Source organism: Carlito syrichta, unplaced genomic scaffold (genome assembly GCF_000164805.1).
Source record: "Carlito syrichta isolate Samal-C Ts95f unplaced genomic scaffold, Tarsius_syrichta-2.0.1 Scaffold314170, whole genome shotgun sequence".
NCBI classification, from domain to species: Eukaryota; Metazoa; Chordata; class Mammalia; order Primates; family Tarsiidae; genus Carlito; species Carlito syrichta.
In genome coordinates this window covers 23,592-40,222 of record NW_007258266.1, presented here as the reverse complement: position 1 = coordinate 40,222, position 16,631 = coordinate 23,592, and the positions used below count along the sequence as shown (strand labels likewise).

The 16,631-nt window shown below is 41.6% G+C and overlaps 1 pseudogene; it reads right to left on the bottom strand.

Annotated features, from left to right (window-relative positions):
- Nucleotides 1-112: 112 nt before the first annotated feature.
- The window catches only part of LOC103273757, an 18,869-nt pseudogene continuing 2,350 nt past the window's right edge, over nt 113-16,631 (bottom strand).

Sequence of the window (16,631 nt, the reverse complement as noted above, 5' to 3'; positions counted from 1 at the left end):
GGGCTCAGGCAATCCACTCACCTCAGCCTCCCAAAGGCACAGGACTACAGGCTGAGCCACCGAGCCCAGCTTAAAACAAATATTCTAAAACATAAAGTCAATATCTGCGTACCTCTGTTGTTCCTGTGGCAAACAAGTCACGCACTGAATTTATGTCACAAACATTATTCTCCCTGTCAGAAAAGCAATCAGAGACAAAGTATTAGTTAGCATTTACTTTAGAGGGAACAGGTATTAAGCAAACTTTCTAAATAAAAAGTCAACTCAAATTCTGTGGAGGAAGGAGACATACAGATTCTCCGCTAAGTTGCAAATGAAAACACCAAGGTATGAAATAAGTGCTTGGTTTCAAGTCACTGGAGTTTCTGATCTTCAGGGTGACACTCTGCCTGCTGGATGACAAACAAGGAAAGACCTCGTTCTGAAATGCTATTCTACCACCATGAGAAAAAAGGATCATTCTATTTTTCAATGTGTTTTCTTCCACGGCAGGTAACATTCTTAAAAGGACACGGGCTGTAACTATGACATCCTGACACTTGATGGGCTCGAGTTGGATATACTGATCTAAGCCTCATCAACTTTCTTTTTTTTTTTTTTGAGTTGGAGTCTCACTCTGTTGCCCAGACTGGAGTGCAGTGGCCGCTCCTGGCCACCGCAGCCTCGACCTTTCAAGTAGCTGGAACAACAGTCGTGCGCTACCACGCCTGGCTAAATGTTTTGATTTATTGTAGAGATGAGGTCTCACCAAGTTGCCCAGGCGGGTCTCGAATTCACGGGCTCAGGCGCCTCATCTGTTTTCTCTGTAGAATGGCTATTTCACCTATCTCATGAGGTTGTTGTGAAGATTAAACGAAAATGACTGCAAAGTGGTCAGCAGTGTCCAGAGTATAGAGGACACGCATTAATAATCACTGTTATTAAAAACAGGAAATTGCCAGGTGTGGTAGCTCATGTGTATAATCCCAGCACTTTGGTAAGTAGAGGAGAGAGGATTGCCTGAGCTTAGGGGTTCGAGACCAGCCTGAGCAACATGGCGAGACCAGCCTGAGCAACATGGCGAGACCTCATCTCTGCAATAAACAAAAACACTAGCTGGGTGTGGTGGCACACACCTATGGTTCCAGCTACTTGGAGGGATGAGGTGGAAGAATAATCTGAGCCCAGCAGATTATATATATATATAATAATCTGAGCCCAGCAGGTTGAGGCTGCGGTGGCAGTGAGCGTGCCACTGCACTCCAGCCTGGGAGATAGAGCCTCCTACTCAAAACAAAACAAAACAAAAAAACAGGAAATTATACAACTAAAGAAAAGGTAACTTTATTATGCGACAATGCATCGTGAAGTTACAAGTTTTATTAAAGAAAAACATGTTTTTCAAGCCAATGTGAAACAAACAAAAAAAATCAAGAGTTTACTTGGTTTTAATCACTACATGTTCTTTTCATCTTTAAAAATATGGTCAAGGCAACAAGGAAAATTCAACAAGCTCTTCATATACACACACATATCAGTTGTATGGCCTTGGCCAAACTCCTTACCTACTCTCAGCCTCAGGTGCCCTATTTGCAAGACAGTACTTACCACAAAAACCTGTTTAAGTTTAAAGTAAGTTAATAGGAGTAAAATGGCTAAATAACTCCTGGCACTTAGTGTTTTCACTATTATGTTTATCGCTATTATTTGCTATGATGATGACAAGGGATTTATTACTAAAGAATTTCTCTTTGGGTAAAACATGCAGACTACAATGTATGATAAAAGGAAAACTTAGGCAGGGCTCGGTGGCTCAGCCTGTAATCCCAGCACTTTGGGAGGCCAAGGCGAGTGGATTGCCTGAGCACGCAGGTTCAAGAACAGCCCGGGCAACATGGGGAGACCTCATCTCTACAATAAATAAAAAATTAGTTGAGTGTGGTAGCACGCACCTGTAGTTTTGGCTACTTGGAAGGCTGAGACGGAAGGATCGCCAGAGCCCAGCAGTTCAACGCTGGGGTAGCCGTGAGCGTGCCACTGCACACCAGCCTGGGCGACAGAGTGAGGCTCTGACTCAAAAAAATAAATAAATAAAATTTTTTTTAAAAAGGAAAATTTAAAATAGTTTTAAATGTCGGCTAGCAAAAATATCAAAAAAATAAAAATTTTAAAATGGCATCCAACTTAATTCAAAATTTCTCCCAAAGAGAAAATATCATAAAACAAAACCATGAATGAAAATTTAAAGAACATTACAAATAATAATAATAAACTGAGCTTTTGAAAAGTGAGCTTTAAAATTTTTCAGTATATTTTTTAACTTCTTAAGTTTCAAGTAACCACCAAGGCTGGTGTGGTGGCTCACACAGGTCATCCTAGGACTTTGGGAGGCTGAAGCAGGAGGGTTGCTTAAGCCCAGGAGTTCGAGACCAGCCTGGGAAACACAGCAAGACTGTGTCTCTACAAAAAAATTAAAAAATTAGCCAGGTATGGCGATACATGCCTGTATTCCCAGCTACACAGGAGGCTGAGGTGAAAGGATCACCTGAGCCAGGAGTTCCAGGCTGCAGCGAACCTTGACTGTGTCACTGCACTCCAACCTGAGTGACAGAATAAGATCCTGTCTCAAAAGAAAAAGTAATCACCAGATCTTTTAGGGAATTTTCTGTTTAAGAAAAAATTTGGCCAAGCATGGTGGCTCACACCTATAATCCCAGCACTTTGGGATGCTGATGCAGGAGGATTGTTTGAGCCAGGACAACATATAAGACTCTGTTTCTACAAAAAATAAAACCAAAACAAGAACTAGCTGGGCATTGGGGTGCACACTAGTAGTCCCAGCTACTTGGAAGGCTGAGGATCACTTGAACCCAGGAGGAGATTGCAGAGAGTTATGATCATGCCACTAACTCCAGCTTGGGCAACAGAGCAAGACCCTGTCTCTAAAAAGAAAAGAAAACAAAGAAAAGAAATAGTTTAACACTACTCTTTTTAATTAGGTTGCCCAGAATTCTGCTTAAATGTTAATACAGTAAGGTCTTCAATAACAAATTGAGCATATGGCTCCTTCTCCTGGTCAAAATAAATACAGCAGTATCACTAAAACAAAACGCAGCATCAGTTTGTAGAGGATTCCGGTACCGTCCTTGTTCTAAGTTTATTCTGTAAACTTCAGAACTGCAAAGCAGTAAAGTTAAGAATCTGGTAAACCACAGTGAAATTTTATTTAAGTAAATATAAATTCTATAAGCATATATATCACTTATAAACCATCATTTCCTTTATAAAACTGATACAAAAATTTATTCTAAACATAAAAAATACTCACCTTATTTGTGAATTTGTTCATGTATATAAGTGACTTAGGCCTGGGGAACATAGAAAGACCTTGTCTCTACAAAAAATTAGCCAGGCATGGTGGTACACACCTGGAACACCAGCTACTCAGGAGGCTGAGGCAGAAGGATCACCTGAGCCCAGGAGTTCCAGGCTGCAGTGAGCTGTGAGTGTGCCACTGCACTCCAGTCTAGTCAACAGAGAGAGCCTCCAACTTAAAAAAAAAAGTGATTTAAACAATTCATGTGACTAAGAAATATTATGAAGTAGAATATTACTTACAAATGGAGAATATGAGATCCAAAAGTTATATAATGTATCTATATATGTATAGAAAAAAAGACAAGAAGAAAATACAATAAAATACTATTAAGAATCCTGAGTGGCATAATTATGGATGAAAGTTCTTTCTTCTTTATACTTTTCTTTATTTTCTCAGTTTTCTAAAATGGATATGCACTAGTTTTATAGTCTTGAAAAGGCAGCATTTAAAAAAAAAAGTTTTGAGGCTGAGTGAAAGGATTGCCTGAGCCCATGGGCATGAGAACAGCCTGGGCAACTTGGAAAAACCTCATCTCCAAAAAAAAGGTTTTAGAATACCAAGCAATAGGGCTAAGAAACTGACTTCACCAACATTACCCTATGAGGTTATCTATGCCACCCCTCCAAATTTAGAGCACCATGCTAAAAAAAGTCAAGGATGTAATTCCTAAATTAGTCAGTCACTTAGGAATTATACCCTTTAAACAACTGAAAGGCAGAGGGCTGGGTGCAGTGGCTCATGCCTGTAATCCTGCCATTTTGGGAGGCCTAGGCAAGAGGATTGCTTGAACTAAGAGTTCAAGGCCAAACTAGGCAACATAGTGGGACCTCATCTCTACAAAAATCGAAAAATTAGCCTGGTGTGGTGACTTGAGCCTGTAGTCTCAGCTGCTCAGGAAGCTGAGGTGGAAGGATCATCTAAACACATGCAGTGAGCCATGATCGTGCCACTGCTCGCCAGAATGGGTGACAAAACAGTGAGATTTTTGACTCAAAAAACAAAAAAAAATTAAAGTTTGGTTCACATCTTATTTGTCTTTAAAGCCCTCTCCCAGATTTAACTAGCTTCCATAACCACATATGACCTATTTATCAAAAAGTGATCCAGACAGAAATTCATCATTGATACTGAACAAACTTAAAGCAGGATCCATAAGTTATAAAAAGTACACAGAAATCTGAGAAATAAACAGAAAAATGAAAATATTGACTCTCATTAACTATGGTAACTGAACTATATTGAACAGGCTTACATACTTCCTATCAGTATTTCCTGGTTTAACCACAGTGATATGTAACTATCATAAATATTTTTAACATTAGAAAAATACTTTATTGGCTGTGCATGTGGCTCATGACTGTAATCTCAGGACTTTAGGAGGCAGAGATGAGAGAACTGTCTGAGGCCGTTGTTCAAACAGCCTTGGCAACATGGCAAGACCTTGTCTCTACAATAAATCAAAAAATTAGCTGGCATGGTGGTGCATGCCTGTAGTTCCAGCTACTTGGAAGGCTGAGGCGGAAGAGTCACCTGAGCTCAGCAGGTCAAGGTTGTGGTAGCTGTGATTGTGCCACTGCACTCCAGACTGGGCGACAGAGTCAGACATCAATTCAGAAAGAAAGAAAAGAAAGAAAGAAAGAAAGAAAGAAAAGAAAGAAAGAAAGAAAGAAAGAAAGAAAGAAAGAAAGAAAGGAAAGAAAGAAAGAAAGAAAGAAAGAAAGAAAGAAAGAAAGAAAGAAAGAGAAAGAAAATATTACACAAAACACTAGGTGTTATACATTGTAACAACAGCACTTATAAACAAAATACATCAATATGTGGAAAACAAAAATTTGCTTCCTTTTTTCTAAGGGTTTTTTTTAATAGCCACATACCGCTGGGTGTGGTGACTCAAGTCTGTAATCCCAGCACTTTGGGAGGCTGAGGCGAGAGGATTGCCCACCCCACAGGTTTGAGATCAGCCTGGGCAACATGGCGAGACGTCATCTCTATAATAAATAAAAAAATTAGCTGGGCATGGTAGTGCACACCTGTAGTTGCAGCTACTTGGAAGGTTGAGTCAGAAGATTGCTGGAGCCCAGCAGGTCAAGGCTGTGGTGGCTGTGAGTGAGCCACTGCACTCAAAAGCCTGCACTCGAACTCAAAAAAAAAAAGCTACATCCCACTTTTTTATTAAAGCAAGCTATTTAAATAGAAGAAATGTAGAAGAAGTTCAAGAACAGAAGGTGGTTGTTTTAGGAGGTAGCAAGGAGAAAGAAAAAAGTAACTAGATCCAATACCTTGCACCAACAAAGTACAAGTCACAGGATGGATGGTGGTAAGAGATTTCTCTCCCAAACTTTGGTATTCTGGTTTTGTAGTAAAAACCTGATTGCGAATGAAATTCAATATATCTATAATTATGTAAGAAGACAATCTGAAAATAAAAGAAAAACATTAGTTTGCTTAGGTCTCTGGTTAAGGTGTTTATTTCATCATCACTAAAACTGGGAAGCAAGAAAAACCCTGCGCTCTCTCACCCTCACTTTGTCTCTCCAGGCACACTAAATACACCTGGGTACACACACTCTCCATCGTGGTTAAGAATCACACTCTCCACCAGTTTCTTAATGCCATTCTGTATCCTGACAGCTTTGCTCCAAACTGAAAGATTTCTCTGAGAGATGTGAAACAGATGCCCTTTATTTACCCGGCACCAGCATTTCATATTGCAGAGCATCACACAGTAACCTCAGTAATTTCCCATTTCGCTTAACATATTTCAATGATTCCACAACTGTCACACGGGCTTATTTATTTATTTATTTATTTTTGAGTTGGAGTCTCACTCTGTTGCTCAGACTGGAGTGCAGTGGCCGATCCCGGCCACCGCAGCCTCAACCTGCTGGGCTCCCGCAATCCTTCTGCCTCAGCCTTCCGAGTAGCTGGAACTACAGGTGCGCGCTACCATGCCCGGCTAATTTTTTGATTTATTGTAGAAATGAGGTCTCGCCAAGTTGCCCAGGCGGGTCTCAAACCCGCAGGCTCAGGCAATCCACTCACCTCAGCCTCCCAAGGCGCGGGATTACAGGCTGAGCCACCGAGCCCGGCTCACACAGGCTTTGATAAACTCTTTGCATGAATTGAACTTTATCTATTTATTTATTTATTTTGAGTCAGAGTCTCACGCTGTCACTCAGACTAGAATGCAGCAGCACACTCATGGCCACCGCAGTCTCCACCTGATGGGCTTAGGTGATCCTTCCACCTCAACCTTCCAAGCAGCTGAAACTATAGGCACGAGCAACCAGGCCCAGCTAATTTTTTTTTTAATTGTAGAGATGAGGTCTTGCCGAGTTGCCCAAGCTGGGCTTGAACTCCTGGGCTCAGGCAGTCCTCTCACCTCTGCCTCCCAAAATGCTGGGATTATAGGTGTGAGCCACCATGCCCTGATAATTTAACTTTAAATGTACTAAAATGGTATCTTAAAAATCAACAGATGGGCAGGGCATGGAGACTCATGCCTATAATCCCAGCACTTTGGGAGGTTGAGGCAGGATTACTTGAGCCGAGGAGTTCAAGATCAGCCTTGGTCACATAGTGAGACTTCATCTCTACAAATAGAAAAAGAAAAAATTAGCCGGGTGAGGTGACATACATCTGTAGTCCCAGCTACTTGGGAGGCTGAGATGGGAGGATTGTCTGAGCCCAGGAAGTTGAAGCTGTGATGAGCCAGGATCGTGTCACTGCACTCCAGCCTGGGCGAGAGTGAGACTCAGATTCAAAAAAAGAAAACAAAATCAATAGATGGTATTTTAAAGGCAAATGTATCAATATTTAGAGGAAATACATTCTAAAATTACATGTTCCAAAACATGTGATAAATGACTACCACAAGCAAAAGAATAAATTGTAAGCCAGGCATGGTGGCTCACGCCTGTAATCCTAGAGCTTTGGGAGGCAGAGATGAGAGGACTGCTTGAGCCCAAGGGTTTGAGACCAGTCAAGCAACATGGCAAGACCTTGCCTCTACAATAAATCAAAAATTAGCCAGGCGTGGTAGCACGCGCCTGTAGTTCCAGCTACTTGGAACGCTGAGGCGGAGGGATCACCTGAACCTTGTAGGTTGAGGCTGTAGTGGCCATGAGTATGCCACTGTACCCCAGCCTGGATGACACCGTGAGACTCCAACTCAAAAAAAAAAAAAAAAAAAAAGAATAAGCGATAGCCCATAGTTTCCAAAACTTCAGACAATATGCAAAGCCATGTCAACTAAGAAAATGCAATTTTCCTTTAAGATATTTGACATCACTAAAACTTTTCATTTTAAAATGAACAGGACCTTTACTGACAATTTTATAACTGCTGAAATTGGCCATAAGAGTTGAAAGATGGACTAATGGCACCAAGAAAAGAAACGAGTCTATTTAGCTGTATCTTAAACTGTTTCACAATTGTCACAACCAGGGTTAAAAAAATTAAACACTGGCCATGCTAATTTCCTTCTCACTTAAGAAAATGAAAGCTACCTGACAAATAAATCTAGGTTATAAATGCAAAAATCTGAATCACAAATCCAGAATATAAGATGGTCTAAAAAAAGAAAACTGCTGTCAATTCCTGAAAATATAAGTGAGGTAACATATGTGATATGAAAAACGAATTCTGATATTAGATTGGCCAAAGGCTATCTCTGTCACTATTATTTAAAAGACACTACATGTCATATATGAACCAAACTAAAAATATATTCATAGAAAATGATAAGTTATATTTTACTACATAGCCACTTTTAATGTAGTAGGAAATATCATAAAAATGCTTGTCATGAAAACAAATTCTACTGATTCATTCCTTGGGTCTACTCAGTATAAACCAATGCTATCAAACATACCTTTGAGTAGTCATCAGAGAAAGTCTCAAAGATGACAACTGAAAAACAAGAAATAATAGGGAAAAATACAATTACCAATGTTCTTCATAAAAATGTAAGCTTGATATAAAGATTCTAATTCAACACAGAAATTATACATAAATACTAGTTTTTCTTTTCTGTCCCTAATCAAAACAAGAATAAAAGTGCTTTATTATATTGCCCCCGAAACAAAGTTTTACAATTTCTCAATATGTGTCAAATAGATTTCTTGTAGACCTGAAACCAATTCACAAGATGACTTCTAAATTTTGCCACTATTTTTCTGATGTTCAAAACAAATTTTAAGACTTTCAATGAATAGACAGTTCTTAAAAGAAGACATACAAGCAGTCAACAGTGACATGAAAAATGCTCAGCTTCACTAGTCATCAAAGAAATGCAAATTGAAACTACACTGAGATACCACCTAACTCCAGTCAGGATGGCCATCATCAATAACTCAAAAAAACAGCAGATGCTAGAGAGGATATGGCGAAGAGGGAACACTTCTACACTGTTGAGGGTATCAACTACCAGTACAGCCTCTGTGGAAAACAGTGTAGCAAGTCCTAAAAGACCTAAAAATCAACCTTCCATACGACCCCACAATCCCCCTACTGGGAATATAACCAGAAGAACTCAAATCACTCTATAAAAAAGATACCTGCACATGTGTGTTTATTGCAGCATTGTTCACAATAGCAAGAACATGGAACCAACAGTGCTGCCCATCCAAAGAGGACAGGATTAAAAAAAAACGTGGTCCATATACACAATGGAATATTACTCAGCCATAAAGAAGAACAAAATCATGAGCTTCACAGCAACCTGGATGAACTTAAGAGTCTATGATACTGAGTGATCTTTCACAGAAACAAAGAACTGAGCATCACATGTTCTCACTTATAAGCGGACCTTGAACAACTATCGCAATACTATAAGAAGAGGGTTGGCAGTAGCAGGAAATTGCAGGGGGTAGGGGCTGGGGAGACAGGATTGGCAGTAGTGGAAATCTGCCTGGGGAAGGAGGGGCACGCCTCATCCTCAAGGGTACCTGCATCATGAACATTTGTATACCTAACCCTGAATTGTACCCCACATCTTTAAAATAAAAAAATAAAAGTTAAAGAAAAGACTTTCAAATATACAGAGGGTGCCAAAATAAAAATGTACACACGTTTTAAGAAAAGAAAAATATATACCGATAACAAAAGATGAACACAAGTCACAAGTCACGTTTCACTTCTGCAATTACAAGACGTCCTCAAAGTGGTCACCATCAGCATCCAGACACTTCTGAAAAGGACTTCAATAAGTAATACGTAGATAACATTTCTTAGTGTGTATACTTTGCTTGGCACCCTTGGTACATTAAATAACATTAAAAATTATTGCTTAACCAAAAAAAGGGCCAGGTGCAGTGGCTCATGCCTATAATCCCAGCACTTTGGGAGGCAGAGGTGAGAGGATTGCCTGAGCCCCGGGGTTCGAGACCAGCCTGGGCAACTTGGTAGGACCTCATCTCTGCAATAAATCAAAAAATTATCTGGGCATGGGTGGCTCTCACCTGTAGTTCCAGCTACTTGGAAGGCTGAGGCGGAAGGATTGCCTAAGCCTAGCAGGTGGAGTCTGCAGTAGCCATGAGTGTGCCACTGCACTCCAGCCCTGGGGGCAGGCTGAGACTCTGACTCAAAAAAAACCAAAGCAAAACATAAAAGAGAACAGTCTACCTACTAAACAAAAATAAAGAGTAAAAACAGCTATTATTAGTGGCACAGAGTTTCAATTGTTTTTAAGAAAACAGGCTGGGTGTGCTGGCTCATGCCTGTAATCCCAACACTTTGGGAAGCCAAGGTGGGAGGATTGCTCGAGTCTAGGAGTTTGAGGCTAGCCAGGGCAACATAGCAAGACCTCATGTCTACAAAAATTTTTTTAAAAAATTAAGCTTGGCTGGGTGTGGTGGCTCACGCCCTTAAACCCAGTACTTTGGGAGGCTGAGGCAAGAGGACTGCCTGAGTCCAGGGGTTTGAGACCAGGCTGGGCAACTAAACAACTAGCTGGGGGTGGTGGTATGTGCCTGGAGTTCCAGCTACTTGGAAGGCTGAGGCAGAAGTATCACCTGAGCCCAGCGGGTCAAGGCTGTGATGGCCATGAGCGTGGCACTGTACTTCAGCTTGGGCAACAGAGTGAGACTTCAACTAAAAAAAAAAAAAAATTAAGCATAGTAGCACACATCTGTGGTCTCAGTTACTCAGAAGGCTGAGGCAGAAGGACAGCCTGAGCCCGGGAGGCCAAGATTGTGGTGAGCTCTAATTGTGCCACACCAGCTTGGGCAACAACAAACACACACACACACACACACACACACACACACACACACACGAAGGGTGAACGTTAGGAGAATATGTGTATAACTCCATAGAACACATAACCCATTAACTTCTTTTCCCTCAATCCCAAACACTAAGCCACATGATAAAAATACTTGAACTTTCGCATTTTAACTTGCCCTCAGTGCTAGTAAGATTTCTAAGATGACTCCAGTGACCTTTATCCTCATTCAGAGTGTGGGGGGAACCTGTGAACTGATGAGACGTTGTTCCTGTGATTATATTACGGTATACGGCAAAGTGATGATTTATAATCATATGAGCCCTTAAAAACCAGAATTTCTCTGACTGGCGGCAGAAGGAGAAGTCAGAGAGATCTGAAGCACAGAAAGGACCTAATGAGCCGCTGCTGGCTTGAAGGTGGAGGTGAGCACAGGATGAGAAACGTACGCAGCCCCTAGGAGCTAAGAGTGGCCCCCAACTGACGGCCAGCGGGAAACGGGGACCCCAGTCCTACAAGCACAATAATCTGAATTCTGCCAACAACCTGAGATAGTCTGGAAGCACACATGCCAGGCACCTCCCAATAAGACCTCCGACTGGCCAACACCCCGACTTCAGCTCTGCAAGCTACTAATTGGATGTTTTAAGAAACCACGATGATAGTATTGTAATTTGTTATACAGCAATAAAAACTAATGACAAACCATTCCCATTTTAAAACCAGAAAAGAATACAAAATAAAAAGATATTTTCATGAATTCAAATTTAGCCTCTTACTCACCTTCTGTGTCTAAACACCTTTCAAACTTCAAAGATAACTGATAGGTGTCATAACATCGAACCCGAGGTTTATACGTTCCTACAAAAAAAACTATGTGATGTAAAACTTAAAGACATACTTTCCAGTCAATAACCTGCAGGCAAGTTGATTGTACTTTTTGTTCAAAGATAGGCAATTTAAAAGCAGCCCCTCTCAAACATCCCAAGAAGAAAGTGAGCAAACGATAAGCAAATGGTAGAAATTGAATAACACGAGTAACTAATAAGCTTTACAGATAATCTAACAAAAGTAGATTAAAACAATGAAATGCTTTCTGTCCATCAGAATGGCAAAGATTAAAAAGATGGTTAATATCTGTGTTTTCACACTCATACATTGTGTTGATTAGTATAAAATTGATAAAACTTCTTTAGAGGACCATCCAGCAATATTTATAAAATATGTGATGTTTACAAACATTGACTCTATACAGTTCAACTTAAAACAAACCGAACCTACAGAACATATGCCCGAGTATATCAAAGATACGAAGAATATCCACCACAGCATTAAAAGTGGCCAGAAACTGAAAGCAAATAAGATGTTCACTGAGGCCGGGCACGGTGGCTCAAGCCTGTAATCCTAGCACTTTGGGAGGCCGAGGTGAAGGGACTGCCTGAGCCCAAGGGTTTGAGAACAGCCTGGGCAACTTGGAGAGACCTCATCTCAACAATAAAAAATAAAAAATTAAACGGGTGTGGTAGTGCATGCCTGTAGTTCTGGCTACTTGGAAGGTTGAGGCGGAAGGATCACCTGAGCCCAGCAGGTCGGGGCTGGGGTGGCCTGAGCGTGCTACTGCACTCCAGCCTGGGTGACAGAGTGAGACTCCAACTCAAAAAAAAAAAAAAAAAAGTTCACCAACAGGGAAATGCTTAACTAAATGATGGTAAATCCACACAAGAAAACATGATATCACTCATAAAGCAGATGAGGCAGACCTATAAATACCGGCATGGAAAGCAGCCCAAATACCAAGTGGGAAGCACAGGGAAGGCTGCAGAATGATACGTAACATATGATCCCAATTTTGTAAAACTAAACAATGATAATGTTGTACTTCATATAGCGAAAGTGGAGGAAGAAGTACTAACTTCACAATGATTGTCTGTCTATCTCTGCAAAGTGCACTTTTGGGAACTTCCACAATTTATGTATTTCTCCAATATTTGCATTTTATATAAGCTTATTGTGTTTGTAATTAGAAAAATAAAATTTTTGTTTTTCTGAGCCGGGGTCTCACTCTGATGTCCATACTGAAGTGCAGTGGCACAATCACAGCTCACTGCATCCTTGACCTCCTAGATTCAAGCAATTCTCCCACCTCAACCTTTCGAGTAGCTGAGACTACCAGCGCATGCCATCATGCTTGGCTAACTTTATTTTATGTTTTGTTGAAATGAGATATCACTATGTTGACTAAGTTGTTCTCAGATTCCTGGGCTCAGGCAATTCTTCTCCCTTAGCCTCCCCAAGTGCTGGAATTACAGGCATGAGCCACCACACCTCACCAAAAAAAATTTATTTATTTTTAAATCCAAAAAAAAAAACCTCTGAAAAATAAAAGACTGAGGGAGTTCTATATTTAGTAGATCAAAGCTCAAGATTTCATTTTTTAAAAAGAAGTTTAAAAACCAGTGGATAGGGCATAGTGGCTCACACCTATAATCCCAGTACTTTGGAAGGCAGAAGCAAGAGGATTGCCTGACCCCAGGGGTTTGAGACCAGCCTGGGCAACTTGGTGAAACCTCGTCTCTACAAGAAATCAAAAAATTAGCAGGGCATGGTGGCACACGCCTGTGGTCGTAGCTGCTTGGAGGACTGAAGCGAAAGGATTGCTTGAACCCAGTGGGTTGAGACTGCAGTGGTCGTGAGCATGCCACTGCACTCCAGCCTGGGCAACAGAGTGAGACTCCAACTCAAAAAACAAACAAAACAACAACAAAAAACAGTGGATATACTATGAGCTCTACTGTTGTATGGCAACCATTTTAATAACTGTGTATATGCACATGTATGATTGGAAAGGCCATATATAAAATGGTTAACATATCCAGAAAACTTCTCCTTTGGTTTATTTTGGGAATTTCATTTTTGCTTTTGTTTTTTATTTCTGTACTATTTAAAAAGTTTACAAGTATTACTTTGGTCATCAGAAAAAAAGTGGTCAAAATAAATAAAAGCAGTACCTCTATTTCTTGATCTTTCATCTCAAGTCCCAGTCAGGACTAACAACAATACTAAGAATAGATATGAATCTCTCATGATTATAAATCTAATGCTTCTAGAAGGAACAAAGAAGCTGGTTGGTTAGGTCTGTAACAAATCCATACTTAGCACACCCCCTGGGTTCATTTCCTAACTAGACAGAAATCCCCTCAATCGTCAACTCGTTTTTAGCCACAAGACCTGGAACACCAAAAACAAACTGAGAAAGAGGTAGAGACAAAGACCTAGAAAGAGATCAAAAGAAGACCCTCCATCAAAAGAAGCAGAGAAACAACTGACATCCCAAGTCCACTTCTCTACTACCACCAATACCACAAAAAACCTCTAGAGAGTGGAAGGGAGGGTGCTAGTGAGCAAAGAAGGGCAGGAAAGTAAAAGAAAAAAAAAAGGCCTCTAGGAAAGCTGAGCCTGTCCAGGAGCAGTGGCTTGAGTCCACGAGTTTCAGACCAACTTGAGCAATAGAGCAAGGCCTCATCTCTACAAAAAAAATTTAAAAAGAAAATTAGCCAGGTGTGGTGGTGCATCCCTGCAGTCCAAGCTACTCGGGTGATTAAGGCAGGAGGATCGTTGGAGCCCAGGAGTTTGAGGCTGCCGTGAGCCCTGACTCTACCAATGCACTCCAGCCTGGGTAACAGAGTGAGTCCCTGTCCAACATGGCAGCCACTAGCCATGCCTGGCTATTTAATCAAAGTTAAATTTCAAAAATTAAGTTTCTCAGTCTCACTAGGCACGCTTCACATGTTCTTTATGAAATATCTTTCTTAAGGTAAGATGCAACCAGCCAGGTGCAGTGGCTCAAGTCTGTAATTCTAGCACTTTGGGAGGCCAAGGCAAGAGGATTGCCTGAACCCAGGGGTTCGAGACCAGCATGGGGAGCTTGGCAAGACTTCATCTCTACAATAAATAAAAAAATTAGCCAGATGTGGTAGCACACGCCTGTAGTTCCAGCTACTTGGAAGGTTGTTGGGAGCCAGCCATGGAGGCCCACTGAGCTTTAGGGATCAGGAAGGGCTGTTGACCCTGAGACCACTAGGATGCATTTGAGAGCTGTTGACCCCATTTCCTCCCCCTTTCTACTCAGCACTAACCAGATTAAGCTCCTGTGAGCTCAAAACATAAAAACTCTGAGACTGGGATAAGCACAAGCTAACTTTAGAAGCTCATTGCTCCCATTCTTCCACAAACAGCAGTTTTGGCTTTCACACAATTTACAATCCAAACTTGGGTCACATCTAAGAGCCTTACTATTGGTCACAGGCTTCTGGGTCATGATCTTAGGATTCATTGAAGTTGAATAAGGTGTAAATCATAGTTTTAGAAGACAGCCATTTTATTGAAAGAATGCGGCTGGGTTACTTGCAGGTAGCCCACTGTGAACTTTGGACTGGGCCACATTCCAAACATTCTGGGATGGGCCACTTTAGTTTGTAAAGTAAGTACTTAAGCCTCTATAGAATTGTTTAACGGTATTAGTATGAAAAGGGTTTATAGGCAATATGAAAAGGGTTTATAGGCAGTACGAGAAAGGGTTTAAAGGCAGTCATGGATTAAGGTTTCATGGATTAGGTTTAACATCTGTTATGGGATTATACCTGAAAGAGCATCTGGTGGGTGGGGAACGCCCCTCACACACCTGACTGTGTATAAAAGACCCATTGTAATACCCAATAAACAGCTTCTGCACTAGATAGGGGTCCAGTCTCTTTCTTTCTCTCTCTCTCTTTCTCTCTCTCTCTTTCTTCTTCCCCCCAATCGCCAACGCTGTCTCCACCTTTGAGGTACCCTGAACCCGGCTGGAGCTGGACTCCCGCATAAGGTTGAAGCGGAAAGATCACCTGAGCACAGCAGCTCGAGGCTGCAGTGGCCATGAGCATGTCACTGCACTCCAGCCTGGGTGACAGAGTAAGACTCCAACTCAACAGCAACAAAAAAGAAACAATCAGCCAGGCACAGTGGCTCACACCTATAATCCCAGCACTTTGGAAGGCCAAGGTAGGAGGACTGCTTGAGTCCAGGAGCTTGAGATTAGCCTAGGTAATGTAGTGAGACCTTAGCACTACAAAAAACCAAAAATGTAGCCAGGTGTGGTGGCACACACCTGCAGTCTCAGCTACTTGGGAAGCTAAGGTGGAAGAACTGCCTAAGCCAGGTGGTCAAAGCTGTGATGAGCCATGATCATACTACTGCACTCCAGACTGAGTAACAGAGTGAGACTAGGACTTAACAACAACAACAACAAGTTAAAATAAAGTCAAAGGGCTCTGGACAAGTCCCTTAATATCTCTGGATCTATAAAAGAAAATGAATTAAATCTCTAAGCTTCTTCCAGTCTTCAATGTTCACATATCTTGGACTTCCTCAATTCTCTTTACCAGTTTCTGAACATAAAACTGGAAGTTAAAAGATGTGGACAAAGTGAGTACTGAGACAACCACTGACACAGAACAAAAGAGACTGGTCTGGTTGGGTACAGTGGCTCATGCCTGTAATCCCAGCACTTTAGGAGGCCGAGGTGGTAGGACTGCTTGAGCCCAGGAGTTTGCGACCAGCAAAACTTCATCTCTACAAAAAATTAGACTGACATGGTGGTGTGCACCTGTCACACCATCTACTCAGGAGGCTGAGGCAGAAGGATCACCTGACCCCAGGGGGTCAAGGCTGTGGTGAGCCATGATTGTGCCACTGTACTCCACCTGGGCAACAGAGTGAGACTATGACTCAAAAAAAAGAGAGATGGGGTGTGGTGGCTCACGCCTATAATTCCAGCACTTCAGGAAGCTGAGGTGAGAGGATTGTCTGAGCCCATGGGTACAAGACCAGCCTGGGCAACTTGGCGAGACCTCATCTCTACAATAAATCAAAAAAATAGCTGGGAGTAGTGGCACATGCCTGTAGTTCCAGCTATTTTGAAGGCTGAGGTGGAAGGATCCCCTGAGCCCTGCAGGTTGAGGCTGCAGTGGCCGTGAGCATGCCACTGCACTCCAGCCTGGGCGACAGAGT